We start from the raw sequence: 12,436 nt of genomic DNA, 5'->3' as shown, positions 1-12,436 counted from the left end.
CTTAGCCTCCCGCCATCACGCCCAGCTAATTTTTTTGTATTTTTAGTAGAGATGGGGTTTCACCGTGTTAGTCAGCATGGTCTTGATCTCCTGACCTCGTGATCCACCTGCCTCGGCCTCCCAAAGTGCTGGGATTACAGGCGTGAGCCCCCGCGCCCGGCCAGAACTTCTCCTTTAAAAAAAACCTCTAAACTTCTTTTGGTCTTTAGACATACCCAAGACAACTTGGTCTTTGTGTATGCCAAGCCTTGCAATTCTTGCTTTCCAAATAAAGTGTATTAAATTTGGATATTTGTCTCTACATTCTCCATTGTTTCCAAGAGTAATGGAAAACTGGCCTATTGAAGGGATGTCCATATGAGCCCCGACCCTATGGCAATCTCTAGGGGGACTTGAGGAGTGCGTTAAAGTAGGACACATCCGTACTGCTCAGTAGACCCTGCCTCAGGATTGGAAAGTCATTGCAATCAGCAAGAGATACCACCATGTACTCCCCTGAGGTGGTCATGAGAGGCCATTAAATAAAATGAGTGGATATGGGGGAACCACAGCGATGCAGAGATGGGCTGAATTGAAACACGTTCCTCTTGCTGTCTCTCAGGCGCATAACGCCAATAAGAGCTGTTCTGTCTGCCAGCGGGAGAGACGCAGACTGCCTATGGTTATGAGGCAGATTCCCTGATGGGGAGGCCCTGAACATTCTTGGAAAGTGAGACTGAGGGCAGGGTCCTGGGGGGTACAGGTGAGTCTCCACGGGAACAGAAACTGACTGTGGATTGTCTTTTGCTTACCTGGTAGAGGCTGCAAATGCCCAGAGTGCTATTAATATAAAAGAACTGAAATAAGGTATTATTCTAGCTTGGACCACTAAGCCTCACTTCCTTGGACCAAGAAACATGCCGTTCAGCGCACAATGTTTTGCAATGGGCAGCGAGATACCCTCCTTAGAGTGATAATTTGATAGGGAAGCGGAACAGTCAACTGAAACATTGATTATCTAAAATGGGGGGAGATAAAGGCATGAAGGGCTGGCTTCAACGCCTTCACCGGTGTGTGCCGCTACTCCACACGAGTGGGCTAAAGGAGTGTCCCCACCAGACTTTCCTCCATTTTTCCAGTGGATCTGGGGATGAGGGGGTAGGGAGGGTGCTAGTATAATGACTGGCATTTTGTTGTTGTTGGTGGTGGTGGTGGTGGTTTTTTTTTGAGACACTGTCTCGCTCTGCCGCCCAGGCTGGGGTGCAATGGCATGATCTTGGCTCACTGCAAACTCCACCTCCCAGGTTCAAGTGATTCCCCTGCCTTAGCCTCCCGCCATCACGCCCAGCTAATTTTTATATTTTTAGCGGAGATGGGGTTCCACCAAGTTGGTCAGGGTGGTCTCAAACTTCTGACCTCAGGTGATCTACCTGCCTTGGCCTCCCACAAGTGCTAAGATTACAGGCGTGGGCCACCACGCCCGGTCAGTGACTGTCATTTTTGTATTTCTTCTCTGCGTAACCTCAACATTCCCCTTCTCCTCACCTACCACCTGGTACATTGGCCACAGGGCCAGGGCTACAACTATAAATGCTGGAAGCAGTGACAACTCCTAAGCCAGTAACAGACTGTGTGTTTAGACTTTTCTGTCAGTTTTCTTATGGACCTGATGGGACCCCAGTCCTGCAAAATTGGGGCTAACAGTAAATGCAGCTACATAGCCTGATATAGTTTGGATGTGTGTCCCCTCCGAATACCATATTGAAACGTGATCCCTGAGGTTGGTATGGGCCTGGTGAAGGTGTTTGCATCATGGGGGATGAACCTCACGAATGGCTCACTGCCCTTTCCACCGTAATGAGTGAGTTCTCACTCTGTTAGTTCACTGGAGAGCTGGTTGTTTAAAGGAGTCTGGGACATCTCACCTCTCTCTCTTGCTCCCTCTCACCACGTGATGTGCTGGCTCCCCTTTTGCCTTCTTCCATGATTGGAAGCTCCTTGAGGCCCTCACCAGAAGCTGTGCAGATGCAGGTGCCATGCTCATGCAGCCTGCAGGACCGTGAGCCAAATACACCTCTTTTCTTTACAAATGACCCAGCCTCAGATATTCCTTTATAGCAACACACAATGGACTAATTTATTGCCTATTGGAAAAATAGCCCACTAGTTCTGCACCTGTCTAACCCTGCCCTGTATGAATGGATGTGCACTGAGGGGACACGCTTGTTACACTAGTATTGCTGCCAACCCGTCACAGTTATTTCCAAAGTAGAAAAGTTTGAGTAGAAATGAAAACCAGGAGGAGGAGTTGCTGAGAGTAAACGAATGAATACATGGTTTATGTAATGAGGGAAATCTTATATTACAGTAATACTGAGAAGGAGATGACATTGTCTCTTAGCTCAATTATCCAGATATCTGGGAGGGGGGAGCTCCGTGTTTGCTGAGACCTGTCCTGCTTTTAGGAACTGACAGAGGGAATGGAGGCCTGCAAACCCGAGTGGCCTCATCCTAGGAGGCATTTTCATATAACATGATGATGGACTGGACTAATTATCAATGACTGAGGAGGACTAATAACCTACCAGTACCTTTTGAGTTGCATATCGTTTTGCTGTAAGGGAGTCCAGAGACCTGGTTGTGAACCGTGAAATAATGAGAGATACATATTTGATCTCAGCCCCTGTTTTCTGACACAAAGCTCCTGAAATCCTTGGAATCTCTTAAGTGATCAATGTATCTTTGTACACCAGTGAGATGACTGATGGCTAGGGGTTCCTGGACAGCCTTGGGAGCGGGAACAGGCCTATGATTAGAGGGTTGAACCTTCAGCCCCTGCTGAAGTTTTGCTTGGGTTTTGCTTACCTGGTGGAAGCTGCAAATGCCCTCCCCCTGTCCCAGCCTCTGCTGAGAGAAGAGGGGCTGAATGTTGAAGTGATCGCCAAAGGTCAATGATACAATCACTCAAGCTTGAGCAATAAAGCCTCCAAAGAAGCTTAAAAGGACAAAGTTCAAAGAGCCTCTGGGTTTGTGAACAAGTACCCATCCACATGTTGGGAGGGTGGCATGCCCTAATTCCACAGGGACAGAGCTCCTGCACTAGGCACCCTCACAACCCTGACCCTGTGTATCTCTTCATCTGGCTGTTGACTGATATCATTGACAATATCCTCTGTAATAAATTGGCAATAGCAAGTAAACTGTGTTCCTGGCTTCTGTGAGCCAGCTTAGAGAATGATGAAACCTGAGAAGGGGATCATGGCAACTTCCACTTGGTGGCTCTCATGTTGGGTTCCAGTTAGCCTAGTTGTGGGGGGGACCAGAAGGTTTCACGATGACTCAATGACCAATGAAATTCTTACGAATTTGAAGTGGAAAAATTAAAAGATATTAATTGTTCTTATAAAATGAAAAAAATAGAAAAAGTAAAGCTGTTATGGGCATTAGTGACCACCCCCCCAAAGTAAGAGCTAAGAAAGAATATTAACTGCCTTTCTGTAAAGACTGTGAGACATTAACCTTATTTCTTTCCCACATACCTTGTAGTTTCTGTTTCTCTTACTGTGCAGCTGCAAGGTCACAACGTAAATAAGCATAAGTTACAAGACATGCTTTCCCAAAATGTAAGCTAAAGAATGTTACATGATAATTAACTGCCTTTATTCTCCCTTCTGTAAGTCTGCTTCCTGCATCACATAACTCCTGCCACAAACTGCTTAAAAGGTGACTGCTTTCTTTGTCTGGTGCTCAGACTTTCAGGACACATGTCTGCTGAGCCGGTGTACACCTAAAATAAAAACTCTCCTGCACCTCAATCGGTCTCTCTGGTTCCTTAATTTCCTACCGCAAATTCACATTTTATTGTGTGACTTTTACACATAAACACTCATGCAAATATAGGTTTCCTCAGAACATGGACCAGGGTGGCGGGTCGCTGCTCTTCTTCCATAGCCCGTGGGAAAGAGGCCTCAGAGTTCTCACGGACAGAGCTACGGCAGCTGCTTGGCTATGGTCAGAGTCTTTGTGGTTTTTATGACACTCTGCAGGCTTGTCTGTAGCCAAGATCTCAGCTGCCTTCTGGCTTCACTTTCTTGTCTGGTCTAGGGGGTGCCTGTCCACAGCAGGTCCTCTCATCACCTCAGTCCACCACACATACGCTTCTCACTCTGAGGGGTCAGCAATTTCACTGTGGGCTGATTACCTGTCATAAGTTACTCTATTTTTAGACATTTAGGGTCACCAAACACTATTGTATATCAGTGGCCAAGTCAGACACAAGGTGTGGATGACTTAGGGACCCTGTTGTAGTCCGTTTTCACTCTGCTATAAAGAGATGCCTGAGACTGGGTAATTTATAAAGGAAAGAGGTTTAATTGACTCATAGTTCACCATGGCTGGGGAGGCCTCAGGAAACTCACAATCATGGTGGAAGGCGATGGGGAAGCAGGCACCTTCTTCACAAGGTGGCAGGAGGGAGAGAAGAGAGTGAAGGAGGAACTGCCATAACCCTTATAAAGCCATCAGAGAACATACTCACTATCATGAGAACAGCATGAGGGAACCACCCCCATGATGTAGACATCTCCCACCAGGTCCCTCCCCTGACCCAGGGGGATTACAATTCGAAAGATTTTGGTGGGACACAGAGCCAATTCAAGATGAAATATGGATGGGGACACAGACTCTCTACTTGTGATTTGCCCCTGAAGTGGGGGGAGTCTTGTGGGACTGAATATTTACCCTGTGGGGTCGGCACTACCTCTGATTAGTGTCAGAAGTGAATTGAATTATGGGCACTCATCTGGTGTGGGAGAATTGATCAGGGTGAAGAAAATCCACACATCTGTTCGCAGAAGTGTCTTGAACTATGAACATATTGCTCACTGAATTTGTTAATATTCTCTCAGCTAGAACTTTGCCTTTTTGTCTGAGCCCATAGCACTCAGGGTTTTCGGTATAGGGCTGGTACCTCATGTTTCTTAGATCTGTTAATGAGTGGGACCAATGTCTGAGCTCAGGTGGTCAGGCCAATGTCAGATGGATCCCTGGCAGAATATTTTTTCCTAACACATTCCTCCATTAGTTTCCAGGGGTTAGTTGATGTCAATATGGGTTGTGGTGGTGTAATTTCTTCAAATATTTCATGAACGCCTCAAAACATAATTAAATATAATTTTTTAATTTTTCTTTTCTTCTATACAAGGTATTTATGCTAAATCTTTATGCAGAAATCTAACGATTGCAGAGAGACCAGGTTCCTCAACCAACCAATCCAGACTCCAGTATGTAGTGCTAGAACTGATTCAGGAACCACCAGAAGAGAGAGGGTCCAGCTACTCCCACCTTAGCAAACATTTGCCATCAATCACACTCCTCATCCTCTCTTTTTCCTTCTGACCATGGCCTCTCCCCTGAGTACACGTGGAGCCCATGGTAAGCAGCTTCTGAAACAGCCCCAGTGATCCTCTCTCCTGGTATTCATGGCTGGGATATAATAAGGAACATCTATTTTTTCTCTGCTCCTGGCTCTGGGAACAAAGCTTTAAAACATTGAAGTTTCTCGAGAGATTGTGGTGAGAGGGGCTTTATTTTTTATTCGTAAAATGACTTCCAGCATTCCTGAGTTGATACTGATGAGGTGGCTCTTGGATGAGAGTGGCCGGTTGCCAGTGGAACCAACCACGTGATCAGAGCACTGCAACTTTCAACACTACCACACCCCTCCGCTCAGAGCAGGGAAATGCCTGAGGATTAATCACCCGAGATTAATGATTGATGCCTTCGTGCTATGGAATGAAGCTTCCATAAACACCATAAACCGCAAGGTTCAGAGAAAGGGAATAATCAGTGACTCACTGAGGTTGGACAGATGAAAGTAACTCAGAACAATGAAGGGTAACACCACACTTTCTATATCAAAAATAATGTCCATGTACTTTACACGATGATACGCTACAAATCTAATCATTTAATAAAACCTCCCTAAGAAATTAGAGTTCATCTTATTTTACACAACTATATGCTACAAATCTAATCATTCAATAAAAATCTCCCTAAGAAATTAGAGAAGTCCTCTTATTTTATGTTCGACAAAGGACTTTCTCAGCTTATGACCATGAAAAAAATAAGTGTACCTACAGATTCAACTACTTAAAATTTAAAACTTCTGTACATTAAAATCTAAGACAAACAGAAGAGGCAAATTAAAAAGACTAGAAATTTGTTATTCGTATTTGGGAAGCATGGAGTCTGTCTTCCTAGACAATACACAAATCCTAAATAAATCAGCTTGAACAAAGAAATTCAAACAACACATCAATACATGAAACACAAGTCAATAAGCAGAGAAATGCATATCGAGGTCAATTAATTATTTCCTAGTCAGCAGAAGTGAAAACCAAAGAGCAGTGGCGTCAGATCTAAAGTGATGCACTGTTGGTAGGAATCAGAGCTGTGTGTGTGTGTGTGTTGGTGTGTGTGTGAGATATTCTACTTCTTCTAGGAAGCCACCTAATGAAGGTGATTAGAAATCTGGCCAAAGATGTATTCACAAATATTCAGAACTTCTTTGCCCTCAGCATAATGGTGATTGAGGTTTTGGGGAGAGGGGCTAGTATTTGCGTGGAGCATGACACTGAACTCTCACTTTTGCCCATCTCAAGAACACAGACCATCCTCTTCATCTTTGGAGGGGGTCTCACAGAATTTTATTAACTGTATGTTTTGGGGGACTTGGGGTAGAGGCCAAATGTCAGGAAAAATGAAGAACAGAGGTCGCCTATAATGAAGGGTCACACGTAGAGCCCTACCTGGTGTTGTCTTGGAGGAAAAGGGAAGAAAAAAAAAGGGAGAATTGAGCAGGACGAAAAGCATGGTCAACTCTAAGAGGAGGAAAGATGTGACTGGAGGATTGTGGAGGATTCAAACCATAGCTCACAGCCCAGGGCTCCAAGCGAGGCTGAGGAGCTCATGGTCAGGGCAGGAGGGAAGCAGTGGGGAGCACAGAGCAGCCTCACCTCTCCTCTGGGGAAGGTGAACAGTGGGGGGCACGCCTGGGCCTCCCAGGAGCTGTGGGCAAGAGTGAGAGCAGGTCCTCCAGGGCAAGGGGAGCAGGAAATGGGTCTCCCACGTGCTTCCAGGGCTGAGCACACGTGGGCCCCCTGGTGAGGATGCAGGAAGGGTTGAAGGAGAAAAAGTCGAGGTCCGCTCAGGGTTGGAGGAAGCCACAGGAGAGGGACCATGGGACTTCCCCAGAACCAGGACCTCCCCAGCAACCAGGGCCAGTTCACCACTCAGGGACCCACTGCCCCTTCCCTGACAGCTCCATCAGAGTTGGGCTGCAGCAGCACTCAGTAGCCCCAGGTGCAACCAGAGAACCCCGGGGGGAGGCTGTGGGTGAGTCAGACCAATGCTGGTGTCCCTGTCCCCACAGGGAGGGGCAGAAGGAGGTGCTGGATTCCAGTCCCCAAGACTCTGTCACTTTAAATTCTAGGGAGTCAGAGGCAGGAAACAAATCCCCACCCACTTCAGCAAGTCTGAAGGAAGAGAAGGCAGGGAGGTGCGAGTCACAGCAAGAACACAGCCTGTGTTTACTCAGAGCTGTTTCAGAGGAGAATGCGAGGACAGGGGCAAAAACACAAACAAACAAAGCCTCTATACTTTTTTTATGTAAGTTTCCATAGTTAATTTAGTCATTAACTCATACATACCTCAGGATTTCACCCCTAATTGCCTTCTTCTTATGCTTGATGTTAACAACACACTCTTCAAAGATAGGATCATCTACTGCTTTCTCTAGTGTGAGAAAAGACAAGCAAGGGAAGGTCTGCTTTTGTGAAGTAGTTCCTGCCCTCCATGCACACCGCAGAGTCTGTCTGACCTGTTCTTTTCTCCTGCCTTCATATTAGCGGATTCTTTCTTCTGCCTGATCAAATCTGCTGTGGAATCCCTCTGCTGTATTGTTTACTTCAGCTACTTTAATTTTTTTGGCCCCAGGATTCCCACTGGGGACCTTTTAATAATTCTTATCTCCTTATGGATACTCTCTATATGTTCCTACAGGTAAGTATACATATGTATAGATGCATCGATGTTTCCCCAAAGGAAAGGTGTAGGTGCTACTCTGGGTTTCCCTAGAATATTTCCCTCCAGCCCCTGCCCATGGGTTCCTCAGCCTCACCCTGGAAGCCATGGGCTGCGAGCTACTGTTTTAATCCTCCGCAATCTTCTAGAATACACACATACACACACACACACACACACACACACACTTCCTTTAAATATTTGAGCATATTTAAAATTGTTGATTTAAAGCATTTGCCCAAAAAGTCCAATGTCTGAGCTTCCCGAGGTATCTGTCAATTTCTTCTTTCCCTCTACGTAGACCATATTTTCTTGGTATGCTTTTATGGGTTGAATGCGTCCGCCCAAAGCATATTTTGAAGCCCTACCCTCTGGTACCTGGGAATGTGATCTTATTCAGAAACGGGTTCTTTGCAGATATAATTGCTTAAGAAGAGGTCATATTGGATAAGTTTGGGCCCTAAACCCAGTAGCTGGTGTCTTTATGAAATGGGAAAAGTTCCATTTCAGGGGAGTGATCTTTTCACACTTGCTGTTTTTCAAGTATCTTTAACTTAAATAGTCAATATGCTAAAATAGCATATTTTAACCCCTTCATTTCCCTTGTCTGGAACTTCCCGAGAAGTTTCATGTATTAAAAGTCAAGTGGATGGCTGTGGAGAGAAGAATCAGGTTAGTAACTGAGTGGCACGAGACCTATAAAGGAAAACAGGAACATAAACTGGAACAGGCAGGACGTAAGTCTAAATATATTGCCCCATATCTTATTGGGTAAGTCTCTTAGTCATGAGAAGAGTTTTATCCAGTTAGGCAGTTGTATCTCATTTCAGGAGGTGATGTTATAGGTGGTCTTTCATCTAGGTTAGGCCTCTATATGGTGTGGTCAGTCAGGTATTTAATAAGAGGCATGTTTATGGAAACGAAAGAAAAGTAAAGGTTAGTGGTTGGAGGAAATTATACAAGCCCAGTTTTTGAGTCCAGAGGACAGTCAGTTGAGATTTCTAGATGTTGGGCTTGAAGCATCTTTAGATGGAGGAATGACAAAAAGTAGTAGTCATTTTGATGAATTTCCTGGTATGTAGTTTATATTAGTTGTTGTGGTGAACTTTCTGAGCAACCCATAGGGCCACAGGCATGAAAACTGTTCATGGGTAAACTGTTCTTGTTATTGAAACACCAGAGTTTCCGTCTAGGTCCTGCTGCTTGATGCACAGATGGCCAATCGCTGAGACGAGTATTCCCAGGGAAAATTAAAGGTATATACAGCAGGGAAGAAATGTAACCATGTGTGGGATAACAGGAATTAGAGAGGGGCAAGGAAAGTAAACATGTGTGAGAAAACAGGAACTAGAGAGGGGTAAGGAATGTAACCATACATAGGAAAACAGGAATTAGAGAACAGGTAAGGAAGAGAGGCTGGTCAACAGGAAGCATGTGGTTGGTTAGGCAATTACGGTGGTGAGGGGCCTGGCATCTCACTGTTTACATGCAGTGATCTCAGGAAGTTTCAGCTCCTTGATACTGTCTGGGAAGCTTGATGGTGGGTTTCCTGATAAAGGAACTCAGTTAAGACAAACATAACTTTTACAAGTTTTAACACCGGGAGGATAAATATCTATGTTTTTTCAAAGAAACCATAAACATCAGCTCTATGGGACATTTGGGCTGGTTTCAGTTCTCCTTTCTACTTACCAACTCCCCAATCCTGAGGAACCTGGCCCTGGATCTTTCAGGATGCTTCATGCTGAGAAGGGGCATTGTGGGCAGCTCCACGCCATGGGTGACCTCGTGGCCACCCAGGAATCACAGGTTAATCTAATCCTACAGTTTTCTTCTGAAACACAGATTTATAAATGTTACTATTCTTTTCAAATAGCTATGCTGTGTTAATTGTCTTTATTGTTTTCAGAGTTTTCCTGTTTCCTATAGATTTCCTCTCCTGATTATTGCCTTTTTGTTTGTTTGTTTGTTTGTTTGAGACAGAGTCTCGCTCTGTTATCCAGGCTGGAGTGCAGTGGTGCATCTCACCTCACTGCAAGCTCTGCCTCCCAGGTTCACACCATTCTCCTGCCTCAGCCTCCTGAGTAGCTGAGACTACAGGCACCCACCACCATGCCCGGCTAATTTTTTGTATTTTTTAGTAGAGACGGGGTTTCACCGTGTTAGCCAGGATGGTCTTGATCTCCTGACCTCGTGATCCGCCCACTTCGGCCTCCCAAAGTTCTGGGATTACAGGCATGAGCCACCACGCCCGGCCTAGGTGCATACATTTTTTTAGTGTTACGTCACTCTGATGAATTGACCCTCTTATCATTATACAACCCTCCTTATCTTTGCTAATATGCCCTATCTTCAATCTACCTTCTTTGACATTAAGAAAGCCACGCTAGCTTTCTCATGCTTAATAGTTGTGTTTTACATCTTTCCTCATCTTTTACTTTCAATCTATCTGAAGCTTTATATTTAAGGTGCATATATTTGAGATAGTTTATAATTTCAGCTTGCTTTTTTTCCAGTTGGGGAAATTTCCTTTTAATTGGTTTGTTTATTCTGGTTACATTTATTGTCGTGGCCAAATTTGGAAAATGCAATCTCTCACAACTTATTCCTTTCTCCTTTGTTTTTAAAGGATATTTTCACTGGGTGTGAATAACAAGTCAACAGCTTTCTTTCACCACTTCACACATCCTGAGCCTCCGTTGTTTTGAGTCAGCTGTCATTCATATCTCTGTTCCCTGTGAATGCATAAAATTTACTCTATATGATTGACTATATGATGTATCCAGGTAGGGTTTTCTTTACATTTATTTTTATGAGGGGCTTATGAGCTTTTTGAATCTGTAAGTTGATGTTTTTTTCACTACACTTGAGAATAGATCAACCACTTTTTTCCTCATCTTTTCCAGCCATTTCTTCTCGGTCCCTGGTTCCATGTGTAGTGCATGATATTCTACTACAGGTCACTGAGACTCACTTCCTTGTTTTCTTTCAGTCCCATTTTCCCTTGTACTTCAGATGGAATAGTTTCCACTGATCTCTTTTCAAGTTCACTCATTCTTCTGTAATATTCAATTGCTCTCTCTCTCTCTCTTTTTTTTTTTTTTTTTTGAAATGGAGTGTTTGCTCTTGTTGCCCAGGCTGGAGTGCAGTGGCATGATCTTGGCTCACTGCAACCTCCACCTCCTGAGTTCAGGCGATTCTCCTGCCTCAGGCTCCCAAGTAGCTGTGATTACAGGCATCTGCCACCACAGCCGGCTAATTTTTTGTATTTTTAGTAGAGACGGGGTTTCGCCATGTTGGCCAGGCTGGTCTTGAACTCCTGACCTCAGATGATCCACCCGTCCTCAGCCTCTCAAAGTGCTGGGATTACAGGCGTGAGCCACTGCACCCAGCCCTGTTCAATCTCTAAGAAAATCCAAATATATTTTTCATTTCAGAGACTGGAATTTTCAGTTCTAAAATTTCCATTTGGTTCTTCTTTTATAGTTATCATATGTATGCTGAAATGCCTTATCTTCCACTCATGTCAACAATCTTTTCTGTAGACCCAGCATATATTTCACAGCTCCCTAAAAGAGATTCTATTATGAATCAGCATTAAAAACCGCTGTGAAGGCAGAAACTCTACCTAGAAGAATGAGGTTTTTTTGTTTTTGTTTTTTTGAGACAGGATCTCACTGTGTTGCCCAGGCTGGAGTGTAGTGGTACAATCATGGTTCATTGCAGCCTCAACCTCCTGGGCTCAAGAGATCCTCCCACCTCACCCTCCTGAGTAGCTAGAATTACAGGCACAAGCCACCACACCTAGCTGATTTTTGCATTTTTTGTAGGAACAATATTTTGTTGTATTGCCCAGGCTGGTCTTGAACTCCTGAACTCAAGCAATCCACTTGCCTCGGCCTCCCAAAGTGCTGGGATTATAGGCATGAACTACCGTGCCCAGCCAGGAATGAGTTATCTAACGAGGAGTAACAATAACAGAAAATGTTTATTACCTCCTGCATACAATGATTTTACAAGTACTTAGTGAGAATTGATTATGTACCAGGCAAAATGTATGCCAAGATTAAAACATGCAGTACCTGCTCTAAGGGACTTCCCATATTAGTAGGGAAATAGCAAAATAATGGTAATACAATGTGCTGTTTTTCATAATGCTCTCTCCCCCCTACTCCACCCCGATTATTTCTATTTCTTACTAAGGCTGTTTCTTTGTATATTATGTGTTCTGTAACCCTTATGAAATGAATGCTCTTGTAAATACATTTTCTAAAGGGTTATCTGCTATATTTTGTGCACATTCATCCACATATACATGTGTTAAATTACTATTGTTATAATTTACAATTTTTAAGTATGCAATCGTACCTAATAT

The sequence above is a fragment of the Mandrillus leucophaeus genome, unplaced genomic scaffold (genome assembly GCF_000951045.1).
Source record: "Mandrillus leucophaeus isolate KB7577 unplaced genomic scaffold, Mleu.le_1.0 Scaffold86, whole genome shotgun sequence".
Classification (NCBI taxonomy): Eukaryota; Metazoa; Chordata; class Mammalia; order Primates; family Cercopithecidae; genus Mandrillus; species Mandrillus leucophaeus.
This window is presented reverse-complemented; position numbering follows the sequence as displayed.